Source organism: Ictalurus furcatus, chromosome 7 (assembly GCF_023375685.1).
Source record: "Ictalurus furcatus strain D&B chromosome 7, Billie_1.0, whole genome shotgun sequence".
In the NCBI taxonomy this organism is placed as follows: domain Eukaryota; kingdom Metazoa; phylum Chordata; class Actinopteri; order Siluriformes; family Ictaluridae; genus Ictalurus; species Ictalurus furcatus.
In genome coordinates, this window is record NC_071261.1 from 5,001 (window position 1) to 26,573 (window position 21,573).

The 21,573-nt window shown below is 48.3% G+C and overlaps 7 non-coding genes across 7 annotated transcripts; all 7 read left to right on the forward strand.

The window, feature by feature from the left end:
* Positions 1-1,688: 1,688 nt before the first annotated feature.
* trnad-guc (transfer RNA aspartic acid (anticodon GUC)) lies at positions 1,689-1,760 on the forward strand. The gene has a single exon. It is a non-coding gene; the product is annotated as a tRNA-Asp (tRNA).
* A 2,316-nt stretch (positions 1,761-4,076) lies between these two features.
* trnad-guc (transfer RNA aspartic acid (anticodon GUC)) lies at positions 4,077-4,148 on the forward strand. Its single transcript has one exon. It is a non-coding gene; the product is annotated as a tRNA-Asp (tRNA).
* Positions 4,149-10,933: 6,785 nt separating this feature from the next.
* trnad-guc (transfer RNA aspartic acid (anticodon GUC)) lies at positions 10,934-11,005 on the forward strand. The gene has a single exon. It is a non-coding gene; the product is annotated as a tRNA-Asp (tRNA).
* Positions 11,006-13,232: 2,227 nt separating this feature from the next.
* trnad-guc (transfer RNA aspartic acid (anticodon GUC)) lies at positions 13,233-13,304 on the forward strand. Its single transcript has one exon. It is a non-coding gene; the product is annotated as a tRNA-Asp (tRNA).
* A 2,011-nt stretch (positions 13,305-15,315) lies between these two features.
* trnad-guc (transfer RNA aspartic acid (anticodon GUC)) lies at positions 15,316-15,387 on the forward strand. Its single transcript has one exon. It is a non-coding gene; the product is annotated as a tRNA-Asp (tRNA).
* Positions 15,388-17,790: 2,403 nt separating this feature from the next.
* On the forward strand, positions 17,791-17,862 carry trnad-guc (transfer RNA aspartic acid (anticodon GUC)). The gene has a single exon. It is a non-coding gene; the product is annotated as a tRNA-Asp (tRNA).
* A 2,619-nt stretch (positions 17,863-20,481) lies between these two features.
* On the forward strand, positions 20,482-20,553 carry trnad-guc (transfer RNA aspartic acid (anticodon GUC)). The gene has a single exon. It is a non-coding gene; the product is annotated as a tRNA-Asp (tRNA).
* The last annotated feature ends 1,020 nt before the right edge of the window (positions 20,554-21,573 follow it).

Genomic DNA, 21,573 nt, shown 5'->3' on the forward strand with positions numbered 1-21,573 from the left:
AAGCCTGTTTGGTGAATGCCAAGGTGCTTTCCTGCTCATCTGAATAGAGTTCTCGCTGCATTACGACACAGTTTCATAACAGGCTTCAAGTTGCACAGGTGAAACCCCAGTGTAGTTCAAGTCCAGTGCCCTTTTCTCCATGCAGTCGGCGAGACAGTGCACGCGAGTTGGTTGACACAGTCCGTTGACATGCCTCGAGCAGGCTTGGACTTGCGTAGGGGAGACCCCAGTGCATTCCAAGTCCAGTGCCATTTTCTCCTGGCCATCAGAGGAAGGGAGCATGAGTCAAGACTTAATTGCATTTCCTTGGTTCATTTATGTTCTGATGGTTTATGTTTTGATCGTTTCAATGTGCCAACCTTCTTTACCAGCCGTAACCGCGATGGAGCATGAGACAAGGCTTAAGAGGGACTCCGAGGCTCGTATACCTTTTTGGTCGCTCATGGGCTCAACATGCCAAGGTGTCAAGGGTCTTCTCACACACAGGCATTCTCTCCTCGTTAGTATAGTGGACAGTATCTCCGCCTGTCACGCGGAAAACCGGGGTTCGATTCCCCGACGGGGAGCTGCTCTTGCATAAGGCCCGACTGTATGAAAGCCACGGCCCTTGTTTGCTCAGCCGAGTGCGATTCTGTCTGCGGTGAGCCATAGTTTCCACGCGACGCATGTGCTCTACGTTTTTTCAGATTTTTCTGCTCTTACCGCACCAGATTAAATCACTCCGCTAATAGACAGCTCTCCCGCTTTATGTGGTTGAAGAAAGCAGGCCTTGCAAGTGGATTCAAAGTTTTGCCAATTAAACACTCTGTATGTGCCACTTGCTTTAAACAAACAGCGGGACACTGAGCACCAGTGACTTGTCACCTACAGCTGACAAAGCTGCAAGCAAAGTTCATACCTGCGCAAGGAAACCCCGTTGGATTTAGAGTCCGACGCCTAAAAGTCATTTAAGGAAACACTAGGCTATTCTACTGGAGCCGACGGACGTGTTTGTCGGTGTTTGTCGGTGTTAGACCCTTCTTCGACAACAACTTTGCAGTCTCGTTTATGTTCTCAGGTTTCCGCACGTGGACGCCCTCTTCAGTACATTTACTTCAGTCAAGTAATTAGAGCCTTCACTAGTTTACACGAACGCATTCGGACGACTTACTTTAAGTCAAAGCATTTTCCTAGGATAGAAAATTTGTTTTGCACAAGCCTGTTTGGTGAATGCCAAGGTGCTTTCCTGCTCATCTGAATAGAGTTCTCTCTGCATTACGACACAGTTTCATAACAGGCTTCAAGTTGCACAGGTGAAACCCCAGTGTAGTTCAAGTCCAGTGCCCTTTTCTCCATGCAGTCGGCGAGACAGTGCACGCGAGTTGGTTGACACAGTCCGTTGACATGCCTCGAGCAGGCTTGGACTTGCGTAGGGGAGACCCCAGTGCATTCCAAGTCCAGTGCCATTTTCTCCTGGCCATCAGAGGAAGGGAGCATGAGTCAAGACTTAATTGCATTTCCTTGGTTCATTTATGTTCTGATGGTTTATGTTTTGATCGTTTCAATGTGCCAACCTTCTTTACCAGCCGTAACCGCGATGGAGCATGAGACAAGGCTTAAGAGGGACTCCGAGGCTCGTATACCTTTTTGGTCGCTCATGGGCTCAACATGCCAAGGTGTCAAGGGTCTTCTCACACACAGGCATTCTCTCCTCGTTAGTATAGTGGACAGTATCTCCGCCTGTCACGCGGAAGACCGGGGTTCGATTCCCCGACGGGGAGCTGCTCTTGCATAAGGCCCGACTGTATGAAAGCCACGGCCCTTGTTTGCTCAGCCGAGTGCGATTCTGTCTGCGGTGAGCCATAGTTTCCACGCGACGCATGTGCTCTACGTTTTTTCAGATTTTTCTGCTCTTACCGCACCAGATTAAATCACTCCGCTAATAGACAGCTCTCCCGCTTTATGTGGTTGAAGAAAGCAGGCCTTGCAAGTGGATTCAAAGTTTTGCCAATTAAACACTCTGTATGTGCCACTTGCTTTAAACAAACAGCGGGACACTGAGCACCAGTGACTTGTCACCTACAGCTGACAAAGCTGCAAGCAGGGTTCATACCTGCGCAAGGAAACCCCGTTGGATTTAGAGTCCGACGCCATACAGTGATTTAAGGAAACACTAGGCTATTCTACTGGAGCCGACGGACGTGTTTGTCCGTGTTTGTCCGTGTTAGACCCTTCTCCGACAACAACTTTGCAGTCTCGTTTATGTTCTCAGGTTTCCGCACGTGGACGCCCTCTTCAGTACATTTACTTCAGTCAAGTAATTAGATCCTTCACTAGTTTACACGAACGCTTTCGGACGATTTACTTTAAGTCAAAGCATTTTCCTAGGATAGAAAATTTGTTTTGCACAAGCCTGTTTGGTGAATGCCAAGGTGCTTTCCTGCTCATCTGAATAGAGTTCTCGCTGCATTACGACACAGTTTCATAACAGGCTTCAAGTTGCACAGGTGAAACCCCAGTGTAGTTCAAGTCCAGTGCCCTTTTCTCCATGCAGTCGGCGAGACAGTGCACGCGAGTTGGTTGACACAGTCCGTTGACATGCCTCGAGCAGGCTTGGACTTGCGTAGGGGAGACCCCAGTGCATTCCAAGTCCAGTGCCATTTTCTCCTGGCCATCAGAGGAAGGGAGCATGAGTCAAGACTTAATTGCATTTCCTTGGTTCATTTATGTTCTGATGGTTTATGTTTTGATCGTTTCAATGTGCCAACCTTCTTTACCAGCCGTAACCGCGATGGAGCATGAGACAAGGCTTAAGAGGGACTCCGAGGCTCGTATACCTTTTTGGTCGCTCATGGGCTCAACATGCCAAGGTGTCAAGGGTCTTCTCACACACAGGCATTCTCTCCTCGTTAGTATAGTGGACAGTATCTCCGCCTGTCACGCGGAAAACCGGGGTTCGATTCCCCGACGGGGAGCTGCTCTTGCATAAGGCCCGACTGTATGAAAGCCACGGCCCTTGTTTGCTCAGCCGAGTGCGATTCTGTCTGCGGTGAGCCATAGTTTCCACGCGACGCATGTGCTCTACGTTTTTTCAGATTTTTCTGCTCTTACCGCACCAGATTAAATCACTCCGCTAATAGACAGCTCTCCCGCTTTATGTGGTTGAAGAAAGCAGGCCTTGCAAGTGGATTCAAAGTTTTGCCAATTAAACACTCTGTATGTGCCACTTGCTTTAAACAAACAGCGGGACACTGAGCACCAGTGACTTGTCACCTACAGCTGACAAAGCTGCAAGCAAAGTTCATACCTGCGCAAGGAAACCCCGTTGGATTTAGAGTCCGACGCCTAAAAGTCATTTAAGGAAACACTAGGCTATTCTACTGGAGCCGACGGACGTGTTTGTCGGTGTTTGTCGGTGTTAGACCCTTCTTCGACAACAACTTTGCAGTCTCGTTTATGTTCTCAGGTTTCCGCACGTGGACGCCCTCTTCAGTACATTTACTTCAGTCAAGTAATTAGAGCCTTCACTAGTTTACACGAACGCATTCGGACGACTTACTTTAAGTCAAAGCATTTTCCTAGGATAGAAAATTTGTTTTGCACAAGCCTGTTTGGTGAATGCCAAGGTGCTTTCCTGCTCATCTGAATAGAGTTCTCTCTGCATTACGACACAGTTTCATAACAGGCTTCAAGTTGCACAGGTGAAACCCCAGTGTAGTTCAAGTCCAGTGCCCTTTTCTCCATGCAGTCGGCGAGACAGTGCACGCGAGTTGGTTGACACAGTCCGTTGACATGCCTCGAGCAGGCTTGGACTTGCGTAGGGGAGACCCCAGTGCATTCCAAGTCCAGTGCCATTTTCTCCTGGCCATCAGAGGAAGGGAGCATGAGTCAAGACTTAATTGCATTTCCTTGGTTCATTTATGTTCTGATGGTTTATGTTTTGATCGTTTCAATGTGCCAACCTTCTTTACCAGCCGTAACCGCGATGGAGCATGAGACAAGGCTTAAGAGGGACTCCGAGGCTCGTATACCTTTTTGGTCGCTCATGGGCTCAACATGCCAAGGTGTCAAGGGTCTTCTCACACACAGGCATTCTCTCCTCGTTAGTATAGTGGACAGTATCTCCGCCTGTCACGCGGAAGACCGGGGTTCGATTCCCCGACGGGGAGCTGCTCTTGCATAAGGCCCGACTGTATGAAAGCCACGGCCCTTGTTTGCTCAGCCGAGTGCGATTCTGTCTGCGGTGAGCCATAGTTTCCACGCGACGCATGTGCTCTACGTTTTTTCAGATTTTTCTGCTCTTACCGCACCAGATTAAATCACTCCGCTAATAGACAGCTCTCCCGCTTTATGTGGTTGAAGAAAGCAGGCCTTGCAAGTGGATTCAAAGTTTTGCCAATTAAACACTCTGTATGTGCCACTTGCTTTAAACAAACAGCGGGACACTGAGCACCAGTGACTTGTCACCTACAGCTGACAAAGCTGCAAGCAGGGTTCATACCTGCGCAAGGAAACCCCGTTGGATTTAGAGTCCGACGCCATACAGTGATTTAAGGAAACACTAGGCTATTCTACTGGAGCCGACGGACGTGTTTGTCCGTGTTTGTCCGTGTTAGACCCTTCTCCGACAACAACTTTGCAGTCTCGTTTATGTTCTCAGGTTTCCGCACGTGGACGCCCTCTTCAGTACATTTACTTCAGTCAAGTAATTAGATCCTTCACTAGTTTACACGAACGCTTTCGGACGATTTACTTTAAGTCAAAGCATTTTCCTAGGATAGAAAATTTGTTTTGCACAAGCCTGTTTGGTGAATGCCAAGGTGCTTTCCTGCTCATCTGAATAGAGTTCTCGCTGCATTACGACACAGTTTCATAACAGGCTTCAAGTTGCACAGGTGAAACCCCAGTGTAGTTCAAGTCCAGTGCCCTTTTCTCCATGCAGTCGGCGAGACAGTGCACGCGAGTTGGTTGACACAGTCCGTTGACATGCCTCGAGCAGGCTTGGACTTGCGTAGGGGAGACCCCAGTGCATTCCAAGTCCAGTGCCATTTTCTCCTGGCCATCAGAGGAAGGGAGCATGAGTCAAGACTTAATTGCATTTCCTTGGTTCATTTATGTTCTGATGGTTTATGTTTTGATCGTTTCAATGTGCCAACCTTCTTTACCAGCCGTAACCGCGATGGAGCATGAGACAAGGCTTAAGAGGGACTCCGAGGCTCGTATACCTTTTTGGTCGCTCATGGGCTCAACATGCCAAGGTGTCAAGGGTCTTCTCACACACAGGCATTCTCTCCTCGTTAGTATAGTGGACAGTATCTCCGCCTGTCACGCGGAAAACCGGGGTTCGATTCCCCGACGGGGAGCTGCTCTTGCATAAGGCCCGACTGTATGAAAGCCACGGCCCTTGTTTGCTCAGCCGAGTGCGATTCTGTCTGCGGTGAGCCATAGTTTCCACGCGACGCATGTGCTCTACATTTTTTCAGATTTTTCTGCTCTTACCGCACCAGATTAAATCACTCCGCTAATAGACAGCTCTCCCGCTTTATGTGGTTGAAGAAAGCAGGCCTTGCAAGTGGATTCAAAGTTTTGCCAATTAAACACTCTGTATGTGCCACTTGCTTTAAACAAACAGCGGGACACTGAGCACCAGTGACTTGTCACCTACAGCTGACAAAGCTGCAAGCAGGGTTCATACCTGCGCAAGGAAACCCCGTTGGATTTAGAGTCCGACGCCTAAAAGTGATTTAAGGAAACACTAGGTTATTCTACTGGAGCCGACGGACGTGTTTGTCGGTGTTTGTCGGTGTTAGACCCTTCTCCGACAACAACTTTGCAGTCTCGTTTATGTTCTCAGGTTTCCGCACGTGGACGCCCTCTTCAGTACATTTACTTCAGTCAAGTAATTAGAGCCTTCACTAGTTTACACGAACGCTTTCGGACGACTTACTTTAAGTCAAAGCATTTTCCTAGGATAGAAAATTTGTTTTGCACAAGCCTGTTTGGTGAATGCCAAGGTGCTTTCCTGCTCATCTGAATAGAGTTCTCTCTGCATTACGACACAGTTTCATAACAGGCTTCAAGTTGCACAGGTGAAACCCCAGTGTAGTTCAAGTCCAGTGCCCTTTTCTCCATGCAGTCGGCGAGACAGTGTCAAGGGTCTTCTCACACACCAGCATTCTGTCGTCGTTAGTATAGTGGACAGTATCTCCGCTTGTCACGCGGAAGACCGGGGTTCGATTCCCCGACGGGGAGCTGGTTTTGCATAAGGCCCGACTGTATGAACGCCAGGGCCCTTATTTGCTCAGCCGAGTGCGATTCTGTCTGCGGTGAGCCATAGTTTCCATGCGACGCATGTGCTCTACGTTTTTTCAGATTTTTCTGCTCTTACAGCACCAGATTAAATCACTCCGCTAATAGACAGCTCTCCCGCTTTATGTGGTTGAAGAAAGCAGGCCTTGCAAGTGGATTCAAAGTTTTGCCAATTAAACACTCTGTATGTGCCACTTGCTTTAAACAAACAGCGGGACACTGAGCACCAGTGACTTGTCACCTACAGCTGACAAAGCTGCAAGCAAAGTTCATACCTGCGCAAGGAAACCCCGTTGGATTTAGAGTCCGACGCCTAAAAGTCATTTAAGGAAACACTAGGCTATTCTACTGGAGCCGACGGACGTGTTTGTCGGTGTTTGTCGGTGTTAGACCCTTCTTCGACAACAACTTTGCAGTCTCATTTATGTTCTCAGGTTTCCGCACGTGGACGCCCTCTTCAGTACATTTACTTCAGTCAAGTAATTAGAGCCTTCACTAGTTTACACGAACGCATTCGGACGACTTACTTTAAGTCAAAGCATTTTCCTAGGATAGAAAATTTGTTTTGCACAAGCCTGTTTGGTGAATGCCAAGGTGCTTTCCTGCTCATCTGAATAGAGTTCTCTCTGCATTACGACACAGTTTCATAACAGGCTTCAAGTTGCACAGGTGAAACCCCAGTGTAGTTCAAGTCCAGTGCCCTTTTCTCCATGCAGTCGGCGAGACAGTGTCAAGGGTCTTCTCACACACAGGCATTCTCTCCTCGTTAGTATAGTGAACAGTATCTCCGCTTGTCACGCGGAAGACCGGGGTTCGATTCCCCGACGGGGAGCTGGTTTTGCATAAGGCCCGACTGTATGAACGCCAGGGCCCTTGTTTGCTCAGCCGAGTGCGATTCTGTCTGCGGTGAGCCATAGTTTCCATGCGACGCATGTGCTCTACGTTTTTTCAGATTTTTCTGCTCTTACAGCACCAGATTAAATCACTCCGCTAATAGACAGCTCTCCCACTTTATGTGGTTGAAGAAAGCAGGCCTTGCAAGTGGATTCAAAGTTTTGCCAATTAAACACTCTGTATGTGCCACTTGCTTTAAACAAACAGCGGGACACTGAGCACCAGTGACTTGTCACCTACAGCTGACAAAGCTGCAAGCAAAGTTCATACCTGCGCAAGGAAACCCCGTTGGATTTAGAGTCCGACGCCTAAAAGTCATTTAAGGAAACACTAGGCTATTCTACTGGAGCCGACGGACGTGTTTGTCGGTGTTTGTCGGTGTTAGACCCTTCTTCGACAACAACTTTGCAGTCTCGTTTATGTTCTCAGGTTTCCGCACGTGGACGCCCTCTTCAGTACATTTACTTCAGTCAAGTAATTAGAGCCTTCACTAGTTTACACGAACGCATTCGGACGACTTACTTTAAGTCAAAGCATTTTCCTAGGATAGAAAATTTGTTTTGCACAAGCCTGTTTGGTGAATGCCAAGGTGCTTTCCTGCTCATCTGAATAGAGTTCTCTCTGCATTACGACACAGTTTCATAACAGGCTTCAAGTTGCACAGGTGAAACCCCAGTGTAGTTCAAGTCCAGTGCCCTTTTCTCCATGCAGTCGGCGAGACAGTGCACGCGAGTTGGTTGACACAGTCCGTTGACATGCCTCGAGCAGGCTTGGACTTGCGTAGGGGAGACCCCAGTGCATTCCAAGTCCAGTGCCATTTTCTCCTGGCCATCAGAGGAAGGGAGCATGAGTCAAGACTTAATTGCATTTCCTTGGTTCATTTATGTTCTGATGGTTTATGTTTTGATCGTTTCAATGTGCCAACCTTCTTTACCAGCCGTAACCGCGATGGAGCATGAGACAAGGCTTAAGAGGGACTCCGAGGCTCGTATACCTTTTTGGTCGCTCATGGGCTCAACATGCCAAGGTGTCAAGGGTCTTCTCACACACAGGCATTCTCTCCTCGTTAGTATAGTGGACAGTATCTCCGCCTGTCACGCGGAAAACCGGGGTTCGATTCCCCGACGGGGAGCTGCTCTTGCATAAGGCCCGACTGTATGAAAGCCACGGCCCTTGTTTGCTCAGCCGAGTGCGATTCTGTCTGCGGTGAGCCATAGTTTCCACGCGACGCATGTGCTCTACGTTTTTTCAGATTTTTCTGCTCTTACCGCACCAGATTAAATCACTCCGCTAATAGACAGCTCTCCCGCTTTATGTGGTTGAAGAAAGCAGGCCTTGCAAGTGGATTCAAAGTTTTGCCAATTAAACACTCTGTATGTGCCACTTGCTTTAAACAAACAGCGGGACACTGAGCACCAGTGACTTGTCACCTACAGCTGACAAAGCTGCAAGCAGGGTTCATACCTGCGCAAGGAAACCCCGTTGGATTTAGAGTCCGACGCCATACAGTGATTTAAGGAAACACTAGGCTATTCTACTGGAGCCGACGGACGTGTTTGTCCGTGTTTGTCCGTGTTAGACCCTTCTCCGACAACAACTTTGCAGTCTCGTTTATGTTCTCAGGTTTCCGCACGTGGACGCCCTCTTCAGTACATTTACTTCAGTCAAGTAATTAGATCCTTCACTAGTTTACACGAACGCTTTCGGACGATTTACTTTAAGTCAAAGCATTTTCCTAGGATAGAAAATTTGTTTTGCACAAGCCTGTTTGGTGAATGCCAAGGTGCTTTCCTGCTCATCTGAATAGAGTTCTCGCTGCATTACGACACAGTTTCATAACAGGCTTCAAGTTGCACAGGTGAAACCCCAGTGTAGTTCAAGTCCAGTGCCCTTTTCTCCATGCAGTCGGCGAGACAGTGCACGCGAGTTGGTTGACACAGTCCGTTGACATGCCTCGAGCAGGCTTGGACTTGCGTAGGGGAGACCCCAGTGCATTCCAAGTCCAGTGCCATTTTCTCCTGGCCATCAGAGGAAGGGAGCATGAGTCAAGACTTAATTGCATTTCCTTGGTTCATTTATGTTCTGATGGTTTATGTTTTGATCGTTTCAATGTGCAAACCTTCTTTACCAGCCGTAACCGCGATGGAGCATGTGACAAGGCTTAAGAGGGACTCCGAGGCTTGGACTTGCTTAGGGGAGACCCCAGTGCATTCCAAGTCCAGTGCCATTTTCTCCTGGCCATCAGAGGAAGGGAGCATGAGTCAAGACTTAATTGCATTTCCTTGGTTCATTTATGTTCTGATGGTTTATGTTTTGATCGTTTCAATGTGCCAACCTTCTTTACCAGCTGTAACCGCGATGGAGCATGAGACAAGGCTTAAGAGGGACCGGGGTTCGATTCCCCGACGGGGAGCTGGTTTTGCATAAGGCCCGACTGTATGAAAGCCACGGCCCTTGTTTGCTCAGCCGAGTGCGATTCTGTCTGCGGTGAGCCATAGTTTCCATGCGACGCATGTGCTCTACGTTTTTTCAGATTTTTCTGCTCTTACCGCACCAGATTAAATCACTCCGCTAATAGACAGCTCTCCCGCTTTATGTGGTTGAAGAAAGCAGGCCTTGCAAGTGGATTCAAAGTTTTGCCAATTAAACACTCTGTATGTGCCACTTGCTTTAAACAAACAGCGGGACACTGAGCACCAGTGACTTGTCACCTACAGCTGACAAAGCTGCAAGCAGGGTTCATACCTGCGCAAGGAAACCCCGTTGGATTTAGAGTCCGACGCCTAAAAGTCATTTAAGGAAACACTAGGCTATTCTACTGGAGCCGACGGACGTGTTTGTCGGTGTTTGTCGGTGTTAGACCCTTCTTCGACAACAACTTTGCAGTCTCGTTTATGTTCTCAGGTTTCCGCACGTGGACGCCCTCTTCAGTACATTTACTTCAGTCAAGTAATTAGAGCCTTCACTAGTTTACACGAACGCATTCGGACGACTTACTTTAAGTCAAAGCATTTTCCTAGGATAGAAAATTTGTTTTGCACAAGCCTGTTTGGTGAATGCCAAGGTGCTTTCCTGCTCATCTGAATAGAGTTCTCTCTGCATTACGACACAGTTTCATAACAGGCTTCAAGTTGCACAGGTGAAACCCCAGTGTAGTTCAAGTCCAGTGCCCTTTTCTCCATGCAGTCGGCGAGACAGTGCACGCGAGTTGGTTGACACAGTCCGTTGACATGCCTCGAGCAGGCTTGGACTTGCGTAGGGGAGACCCCAGTGCATTCCAAGTCCAGTGCCATTTTCTCCTGGCCATCAGAGGAAGGGAGCATGAGTCAAGACTTAATTGCATTTCCTTGGTTCATTTATGTTCTGATGGTTTATGTTTTGATCGTTTCAATGTGCAAACCTTCTTTACCAGCCGTAACCGCGATGGAGCATGTGACAAGGCTTAAGAGGGACTCCGAGGCTTGGACTTGCTTAGGGGAGACCCCAGTGCATTCCAAGTCCAGTGCCATTTTCTCCTGGCCATCAGAGGAAGGGAGCATGAGTCAAGACTTAATTGCATTTCCTTGGTTCATTTATGTTCTGATGGTTTATGTTTTGATCGTTTCAATGTGCCAACCTTCTTTACCAGCCGTAACCGCGATGGAGCACGAGACAAGGCTTAAGAGGGACTCCGAGGCTCGTATACCTTTTTGGTCGCTCATGGGCTCAACATGCCAAGGTGTCAAGGGTCTTCTCACACACAGGCATTCTCTCCTCGTTAGTATAGTGGACAGTATCTCCGCCTGTCACGCGGAAGACCGGGGTTCGATTCCCCGACGGGGAGCTGGTTTTGCATAAGGCCCGACTGTATGAAAGCCACGGCCCTTGTTTGCTCAGCCGAGTGCGATTCTGTCTGCGGTGAGCCATAGTTTCCATGCGGCGCATGTGCTCTACGTTTTTTCAGATTTTTCTGCTCTTACCGCACCAGATTAAATCACTCCGCTAATAGACAGCTCTCCCGCTTTATGTGGTTGAAGAAAGCAGGCCTTGCAAGTGGATTCAAAGTTTTGCCAATTAAACACTCTGTATGTGCCACTTGCTTTAAACAAACAGCGGGACACTGAGCACCAGTGACTTGTCACCTACAGCTGACAAAGCTGCAAGCAGGGTTCATACCTGCGCAAGGAAACCCCGTTGGATTTAGAGTCCGACGCCTAAAAGTGATTTAAGGAAACACTAGGTTATTCTACTGGAGCCGACGGACGTGTTTGTCGGTGTTTGTCGGTGTTAGACCCTTCTCCGACAACAACTTTGCAGTCTCGTTTATGTTCTCAGGTTTCCGCACGTGGACGCCCTCTTCAGTACATTTACTTCAGTCAAGTAATTAGAGCCTTCACTAGTTTACACGAACGCTTTCGGACGACTTACTTTAAGTCAAAGCATTTTCCTAGGATAGAAAATTTGTTTTGCACAAGCCTGTTTGGTGAATGCCAAGGTGCTTTCCTGCTCATCTGAATAGAGTTCTCTCTGCATTACGACACAGTTTCATAACAGGCTTCAAGTTGCACAGGTGAAACCCCAGTGTAGTTCAAGTCCAGTGCCCTTTTCTCCATGCAGTCGGCGAGACAGTGTCAAGGGTCTTCTCACACACCGGCATTCTGTCCTCGTTAGTATAGTGGACAGTATCTCCGCTTGTCACGCGGAAGACCGGGGTTCGATTCCCCGACGGGGAGCTGGTTTTGCATAAGGCCCGACTGTATGAACGCCAGGGCCCTTATTTGCTCAGCCGAGTGCGATTCTGTCTGCGGTGAGCCATAGTTTCCATGCGACGCATGTGCTCTACGTTTTTTCAGATTTTTCTGCTCTTACAGCACCAGATTAAATCACTCCGCTAATAGACAGCTCTCCCGCTTTATGTGGTTGAAGAAAGCAGGCCTTGCAAGTGGATTCAAAGTTTTGCCAATTAAACACTCTGTATGTGCCACTTGCTTTAAACAAACAGCGGGACACTGAGCACCAGTGACTTGTCACCTACAGCTGACAAAGCTGCAAGCAAAGTTCATACCTGCGCAAGGAAACCCCGTTGGATTTAGAGTCCGACGCCTAAAAGTCATTTAAGGAAACACTAGGCTATTCTACTGGAGCCGACGGACGTGTTTGTCGGTGTTTGTCGGTGTTAGACCCTTCTTCGACAACAACTTTGCAGTCTCGTTTATGTTCTCAGGTTTCCGCACGTGGACGCCCTCTTCAGTACATTTACTTCAGTCAAGTAATTAGAGCCTTCACTAGTTTACACGAACGCATTCGGACGACTTACTTTAAGTCAAAGCATTTTCCTAGGATAGAAAATTTGTTTTGCACAAGCCTGTTTGGTGAATGCCAAGGTGCTTTCCTGCTCATCTGAATAGAGTTCTCTCTGCATTACGACACAGTTTCATAACAGGCTTCAAGTTGCACAGGTGAAACCCCAGTGTAGTTCAAGTCCAGTGCCCTTTTCTCCATGCAGTCGGCGAGACAGTGCACGCGAGTTGGTTGACACAGTCCGTTGACATGCCTCGAGCAGGCTTGGACTTGCGTAGGGGAGACCCCAGTGCATTCCAAGTCCAGTGCCATTTTCTCCTGGCCATCAGAGGAAGGGAGCATGAGTCAAGACTTAATTGCATTTCCTTGGTTCATTTATGTTCTGATGGTTTATGTTTTGATCGTTTCAATGTGCAAACCTTCTTTACCAGCCGTAACCGCGATGGAGCATGTGACAAGGCTTAAGAGGGACTCCGAGGCTTGGACTTGCTTAGGGGAGACCCCAGTGCATTCCAAGTCCAGTGCCATTTTCTCCTGGCCATCAGAGGAAGGGAGCATGAGTCAAGACTTAATTGCATTTCCTTGGTTCATTTATGTTCTGATGGTTTATGTTTTGATCGTTTCAATGTGCCAACCTTCTTTACCAGCCGTAACCGCGATGGAGCACGAGACAAGGCTTAAGAGGGACTCCGAGGCTCGTATACCTTTTTGGTCGCTCATGGGCTCAACATGCCAAGGTGTCAAGGGTCTTCTCACACACAGGCATTCTCTCCTCGTTAGTATAGTGGACAGTATCTCCGCCTGTCACGCGGAAGACCGGGGTTCGATTCCCCGACGGGGAGCTGGTTTTGCATAAGGCCCGACTGTATGAAAGCCACGGCCCTTGTTTGCTCAGCCGAGTGCGATTCTGTCTGCGGTGAGCCATAGTTTCCATGCGGCGCATGTGCTCTACGTTTTTTCAGATTTTTCTGCTCTTACCGCACCAGATTAAATCACTCCGCTAATAGACAGCTCTCCCGCTTTATGTGGTTGAAGAAAGCAGGCCTTGCAAGTGGATTCAAAGTTTTGCCAATTAAACACTCTGTATGTGCCACTTGCTTTAAACAAACAGCGGGACACTGAGCACCAGTGACTTGTCACCTACAGCTGACAAAGCTGCAAGCAGGGTTCATACCTGCGCAAGGAAACCCCGTTGGATTTAGAGTCCGACGCCTAAAAGTGATTTAAGGAAACACTAGGTTATTCTACTGGAGCCGACGGACGTGTTTGTCGGTGTTTGTCGGTGTTAGACCCTTCTCCGACAACAACTTTGCAGTCTCGTTTATGTTCTCAGGTTTCCGCACGTGGACGCCCTCTTCAGTACATTTACTTCAGTCAAGTAATTAGAGCCTTCACTAGTTTACACGAACGCTTTCGGACGACTTACTTTAAGTCAAAGCATTTTCCTAGGATAGAAAATTTGTTTTGCACAAGCCTGTTTGGTGAATGCCAAGGTGCTTTCCTGCTCATCTGAATAGAGTTCTCTCTGCATTACGACACAGTTTCATAACAGGCTTCAAGTTGCACAGGTGAAACCCCAGTGTAGTTCAAGTCCAGTGCCCTTTTCTCCATGCAGTCGGCGAGACAGTGTCAAGGGTCTTCTCACACACCGGCATTCTGTCCTCGTTAGTATAGTGGACAGTATCTCCGCTTGTCACGCGGAAGACCGGGGTTCGATTCCCCGACGGGGAGCTGGTTTTGCATAAGGCCCGACTGTATGAACGCCAGGGCCCTTGTTTGCTCAGCCGAGTGCGATTCTGTCTGCGGTGAGCCATAGTTTCCATGCGACGCATGTGCTCTACGTTTTTTCAGATTTTTCTGCTCTTACAGCACCAGATTAAATCACTCCGCTAATAGACAGCTCTCCCGCTTTATGTGGTTGAAGAAAGCAGGCCTTGCAAGTGGATTCAAAGTTTTGCCAATTAAACACTCTGTATGTGCCACTTGCTTTAAACAAACAGCGGGACACTGAGCACCAGTGACTTGTCACCTACAGCTGACAAAGCTGCAAGCAAAGTTCATACCTGCGCAAGGAAACCCCGTTGGATTTAGAGTCCGACGCCTAAAAGTCATTTAAGGAAACACTAGGCTATTCTACTGGAGCCGACGGACGTGTTTGTCGGTGTTTGTCGGTGTTAGACCCTTCTTCGACAACAACTTTGCAGTCTCGTTTATGTTCTCAGGTTTCCGCACGTGGACGCCCTCTTCAGTACATTTACTTCAGTCAAGTAATTAGAGCCTTCACTAGTTTACACGAACGCATTCGGACGACTTACTTTAAGTCAAAGCATTTTCCTAGGATAGAAAATTTGTTTTGCACAAGCCTGTTTGGTGAATGCCAAGGTGCTTTCCTGCTCATCTGAATAGAGTTCTCTCTGCATTACGACACAGTTTCATAACAGGCTTCAAGTTGCACAGGTGAAACCCCAGTGTAGTTCAAGTCCAGTGCCCTTTTCTCCATGCAGTCGGCGAGACAGTGCACGCGAGTTGGTTGACACAGTCCGTTGACATGCCTCGAGCAGGCTTGGACTTGCGTAGGGGAGACCCCAGTGCATTCCAAGTCCAGTGCCATTTTCTCCTGGCCATCAGAGGAAGGGAGCATGAGTCAAGACTTAATTGCATTTCCTTGGTTCATTTATGTTCTGATGGTTTATGTTTTGATCGTTTCAATGTGCCAACCTTCTTTACCAGCCGTAACCGCGATGGAGCATGAGACAAGGCTTAAGAGGGACTCCGAGGCTCGTATACCTTTTTGGTCGCTCATGGGCTCAACATGCCAAGGTGTCAAGGGTCTTCTCACACACAGGCATTCTCTCCTCGTTAGTATAGTGGACAGTATCTCCGCCTGTCACGCGGAAGACCGGGGTTCGATTCCCCGACGGGGAGCTGCTCTTGCATAAGGCCCGACTGTATGAAAGCCACGGCCCTTGTTTGCTCAGCCGAGTGCGATTCTGTCTGCGGTGAGCCATAGTTTCCACGCGACGCATGTGCTCTACGTTTTTTCAGATTTTTCTGCTCTTACCGCACCAGATTAAATCACTCCGCTAATAGACAGCTCTCCCGCTTTATGTGGTTGAAGAAAGCAGGCCTTGCAAGTGGATTCAAAGTTTTGCCAATTAAACACTCTGTATGTGCCACTTGCTTTAAACAAACAGCGGGACACTGAGCACCAGTGACTTGTCACCTACAGCTGACAAAGCTGCAAGCAGGGTTCATACCTGCGCAAGGAAACCCCGTTGGATTTAGAGTCCGACGCCATACAGTGATTTAAGGAAACACTAGGCTATTCTACTGGAGCCGACGGACGTGTTTGTCCGTGTTTGTCCGTGTTAGACCCTTCTCCGACAACAACTTTGCAGTCTCGTTTATGTTCTCAGGTTTCCGCACGTGGACGCCCTCTTCAGTACATTTACTTCAGTCAAGTAATTAGATCCTTCACTAGTTTACACGAACGCTTTCGGACGATTTACTTTAAGTCAAAGCATTTTCCTAGGATAGAAAATTTGTTTTGCACAAGCCTGTTTGGTGAATGCCAAGGTGCTTTCCTGCTCATCTGAATAGAGTTCTCGCTGCATTACGACACAGTTTCATAACAGGCTTCAAGTTGCACAGGTGAAACCCCAGTGTAGTTCAAGTCCAGTGCCCTTTTCTCCATGCAGTCGGCGAGACAGTGCACGCGAGTTGGTTGACACAGTCCGTTGACATGCCTCGAGCAGGCTTGGACTTGCGTAGGGGAGACCCCAGTGCATTCCAAGTCCAGTGCCATTTTCTCCTGGCCATCAGAGGAAGGGAGCATGAGTCAAGACTTAATTGCATTTCCTTGGTTCATTTATGTTCTGATGGTTTATGTTTTGATCGTTTCAATGTGCAAACCTTCTTTACCAGCCGTAACCGCGATGGAGCATGTGACAAGGCTTAAGAGGGACTCCGAGGCTTGGACTTGCTTAGGGGAGACCCCAGTGCATTCCAAGTCCAGTGCCATTTTCTCCTGGCCATCAGAGGAAGGGAGCATGAGTCAAGACTTAATTGCATTTCCTTGGTTCATTTATGTTCTGATGGTTTATGTTTTGATCGTTTCAATGTGCCAACCTTCTTTACCAGCTGTAACCGCGATGGAGCATGAGACAAGGCTTAAGAGGGACCGGGGTTCGATTCCCCGACGGGGAGCTGGTTTTGCATAAGGCCCGACTGTATGAAAGCCACGGCCCTTGTTTGCTCAGCCGAGTGCGATTCTGTCTGCGGTGAGCCATAGTTTCCACGCGACGCATGTGCTCTACGTTTTTTCAGATTTTTCTGCTCTTACCGCACCAGATTAAATCACTCCGCTAATAGACAGCTCTCCCGCTTTATGTGGTTGAAGAAAGCAGGCCTTGCAAGTGGATTCAAAGTTTTGCCAATTAAACACTCTGTATGTGCCACTTGCTTTAAACAAACAGCGGGACACTGAGCACCAGTGACTTGTCACCTACAGCTGACAAAGCTGCAAGCAGGGTTCATACCTGCGCAAGGAAACCCCGTTGGATTTAGAGTCCGACGCCTAAAAGTCATTTAAGGAAACACTAGGCTATTCTACTGGAGCCGACGGACGTGTTTGTCGGTGTTTGTCGGTGTTAGACCCTTCTTCGACAACAACTTTGCAGTCTCGTTTATGTTCTCAGGTTTCCGCACGTGGACGCCCTCTTCAGTACATTTACTTCAGTCAAGTAATTAGAGCCTTCACTAGTTTACACGAACGCATTCGGACGACTTACTTTAAGTCAAAGCATTTTCCTAGGATAGAAAATTTGTTTTGCACAAGCCTGTTTGGTGAATGCCAAGGTGCTTTCCTGCTCATCTGAATAGAGTTCTCTCTGCATTACGACACAGTTTCATAACAGGCTTCAAGTTGCACAGGTGAAACCCCAGTGTAGTTCAAGTCCAGTGCCCTTTTCTCCATGCAGTCGGCGAGACAGTGCACGCGAGTTGGTTGACACAGTCCGTTGACATGCCTCGAGCAGGCTTGGACTTGCGTAGGGGAGACCCCAGTGCATTCCAAGTCCAGTGCCATTTTCTCCTGGCCATCAGAGGAAGGGAGCATGAGTCAAGACTTAATTGCATTTCCTTGGTTCATTTATGTTCTGATGGTTTATGTTTTGATCGTTTCAATGTGCCAACCTTCTTTACCAGCCGTAACCGCGATGGAGCATGAGACAAGGCTTAAGAGGGACTCCGAGGCTCGTATACCTTTTTGGTCGCTCATGGGCTCAACATGCCAAGGTGTCAAGGGTCTTCTCACACACAGGCATTCTCTCCTCGTTAGTATAGTGGACAGTATCTCCGCCTGTCACGCGGAAGACCGGGGTTCGATTCCCCGACGGGGAGCTGCTCTTGCATAAGGCCCGACTGTATGAAAGCCACGGCCCTTGTTTGCTCAGCCGAGTGCGATTCTGTCTGCGGTGAGCCATAGTTTCCACGCGACGCATGTGCTCTACGTTTTTTCAGATTTTTCTGCTCTTACCGCACCAGATTAAATCACTCCGCTAATAGACAGCTCTCCCGCTTTATGTGGTTGAAGAAAGCAGGCCTTGCAAGTGGATTCAAAGTTTTGCCAATTAAACACTCTGTATGTGCCACTTGCTTTAAACAAACAGCGGGACACTGAGCACCAGTGACTTGTCACCTACAGCTGACAAAGCTGCAAGCAGGGTTCATACCTGCGCAAGGAAACCCCGTTGGATTTAGAGTCCGACGCCATACAGTGATTTAAGGAAACACTAGGCTATTCTACTGGAGCCGACGGACGTGTTTGTCCGTGTTTGTCCGTGTTAGACCCTTCTCCGACAACAACTTTGCAGTCTCGTTTATGTTCTCAGGTTTCCGCACGTGGACGCCCTCTTCAGTACATTTACTTCAGTCAAGTAATTAGATCCTTCACTAGTTTACACGAACGCTTTCGGACGATTTACTTTAAGTCAAAGCATTTTCCTAGGATAGAAAATTTGTTTTGCACAAGCCTGTTTGGTGAATGCCAAGGTGCTTTCCTGCTCATCTGAATAGAGTTCTCGCTGCATTACGACACAGTTTCATAACAGGCTTCAAGTTGCACAGGTGAAACCCCAGTGTAGTTCAAGTCCAGTGCCCTTTTCTCCATGCAGTCGGCGAGACAGTGCACGCGAGTTGGTTGACACAGTCCGTTGACATGCCTCGAGCAGGCTTGGACTTGCGTAGGGGAGACCCCAGTGCATTCCAAGTCCAGTGCCATTTTCTCCTGGCCATCAGAGGAAGGGAGCATGAGTCAAGACTTAATTGCATTTCCTTGGTTCATTTATGTTCTGATGGTTTATGTTTTGATCGTTTCAATGTGCAAACCTTCTTTACCAGCCGTAACCGCGATGGAGCATGTGACAAGGCTTAAGAGGGACTCCGAGGCTTGGACTTGCTTAGGGGAGACCCCAGTGCATTCCAAGTCCAGTGCCATTTTCTCCTGGCCATCAGAGGAAGGGAGCATGAGTCAAGACTTAATTGCATTTCCTTGGTTCATTTATGTTCTGATGGTTTATGTTTTGATCGTTTCAATGTGCCAACCTTCTTTACCAGCTGTAACCGCGATGGAGCATGAGACAAGGCTTAAGAGGGACCGGGGTTCGATTCCCCGACGGGGAGCTGGTTTTGCATAAGGCCCGACTGTATGAAAGCCACGGCCCTTGTTTGCTCAGCCGAGTGCGATTCTGTCTGCGGTGAGCCATAGTTTCCACGCGACGCATGTGCTCTACGTTTTTTCAGATTTTTCTGCTCTTACCGCACCAGATTAAATCACTCCGCTAATAGACAGCTCTCCCGCTTTATGTGGTTGAAGAAAGCAGGCCTTGCAAGTGGATTCAAAGTTTTGCCAATTAAACACTCTGTATGTGCCACTTGCTTTAAACAAACAGCGGGACACTGAGCACCAGTGACTTGTCACCTACAGCTGACAAAGCTGCAAGCAGGGTTCATACCTGCGCAAGGAAACCCCGTTGGATTTAGAGTCCGACGCCTAAAAGTCATTTAAGGAAACACTAGGCTATTCTACTGGAGCCGACGGACGTGTTTGTCGGTGTTTGTCGGTGTTAGACCCTTCTTCGACAACAACTTTGCAGTCTCGTTTATGTTCTCAGGTTTCCGCACGTGGACGCCCTCTTCAGTACATTTACTTCAGTCAAGTAATTAGAGCTTTCACTAGTTTACACGAACGCATTCGGACGACTTACTTTAAGTCAAAGCATTTTCCTAGGATAGAAAATTTGTTTTGCACAAGCCTGTTTGGTGAATGCCAAGGTGCTTTCCTGCTCATCTGAATAGAGTTCTCTCTGCATTACGACACAGTTTCATAACAGGCTTCAAGTTGCACAGGTGAAACCCCAGTGTAGTTCAAGTCCAGTGCCCTTTTCTCCATGCAGTCGGCGAGACAGTGCACGCGAGTTGGTTGACACAGTCCGTTGACATGCCTCGAGCAGGCTTGGACTTGCGTAGGGGAGACCCCAGTGCATTCCAAGTCCAGTGCCATTTTCTCCTGGCCATCAGAGGAAGGGAGCATGAGTCAAGACTTAATTGCATTTCCTTGGTTCATTTATGTTCTGATGGTTTATGTTTTGATCGTTTCAATGTGCAAACCTTCTTTACCAGCCGTAACCGCGATGGAGCATGTGACAAGGCTTAAGAGGGACTCCGAGGCTTGGACTTGCTTAGGGGAGACCCCAGTGCATTCCAAGTCCAGTGCCATTTTCTCCTGGCCATCAGAGGAAGGGAGCATGAGTCAAGACTTAATTGCATTTCCTTGGTTCATTTATGTTCTGATGGTTTATGTTTTGATCGTTTCAATGTGCCAACCTTCTTTACCAGCCGTAACCGCGATGGAGCACGAGACAAGGCTTAAGAGGGACTCCGAGGCTCGTATACCTTTTTGGTCGCTCATGGGCTCAACATGCCAAGGTGTCAAGGGTCTTCTCACACACAGGCATTCTCTCCTCGTTAGTATAGTGGACAGTATCTCCGCCTGTCACGCGGAAGACCGGGGTTCGATTCCCCGACGGGGAGCTGCTCTTGCATAAGGCCCGACTGTATGAAAGCCACGGCCCTTGTTTGCTCAGCCGAGTGCGATTCTGTCTGCGGTGAGCCATAGTTTCCACGCGACGCATGTGCTCTACGTTTTTTCAGATTTTTCTGCTCTTACCGCACCAGATTAAATCACTCCGCTAATAGACAGCTCTCCCGCTTTATGTGGTTGAAGAAAGCAGGCCTTGCAAGTGGATTCAAAGTTTTGCCAATTAAACACTCTGTATGTGCCACTTGCTTTAAACAAACAGCGGGACACTGAGCACCAGTGACTTGTCACCTACAGCTGACAAAGCTGCAAGCAGGGTTCATACCTGCGCAAGGAAACCCCGTTGGATTTAGAGTCCGACGCCTAAAAGTCATTTAAGGAAACACTAGGCTATTCTACTGGAGCCGACGGACGTGTTTGTCGGTGTTTGTCGGTGTTAGACCCTTCTCCGACAACAACTTTGCAGTCTCGTTTATGTTCTCAGGTTTCCGCACGTGGACGCCCTCTTCAGTACATTTACTTCAGTCAAGTAATTAGAGCTTTCACTAGTTTACACGAACGCATTCGGACGACTTACTTTAAGTCAAAGCATTTTCCTAGGATAGAAAATTTGTTTTGCACAAGCCTGTTTGGTGAATGCCAAGGTGCTTTCCTGCTCATCTGAATAGAGTTCTCTCTGCATTACGACACAGTTTCATAACAGGCTTCAAGTTGCACAGGTGAAACCCCAGTGTAGTTCAAGTCCAGTGCCCTTTTCTCCATGCAGTCGGCGAGACAGTGCACGCGAGTTGGTTGACACAGTCCGTTGACATGCCTCGAGCAGGCTTGGACTTGCGTAGGGGAGACCCCAGTGCATTCCAAGTCCAGTGCCATTTTCTCCTGGCCATCAGAGGAAGGGAGCATGAGTCAAGACTTAATTGCATTTCCTTGGTTCATTTATGTTCTGATGGTTTATGTTTTGATCGTTTCAATGTGCAAACCTTCTTTACCAGCCGTAACCGCGATGGAGCATG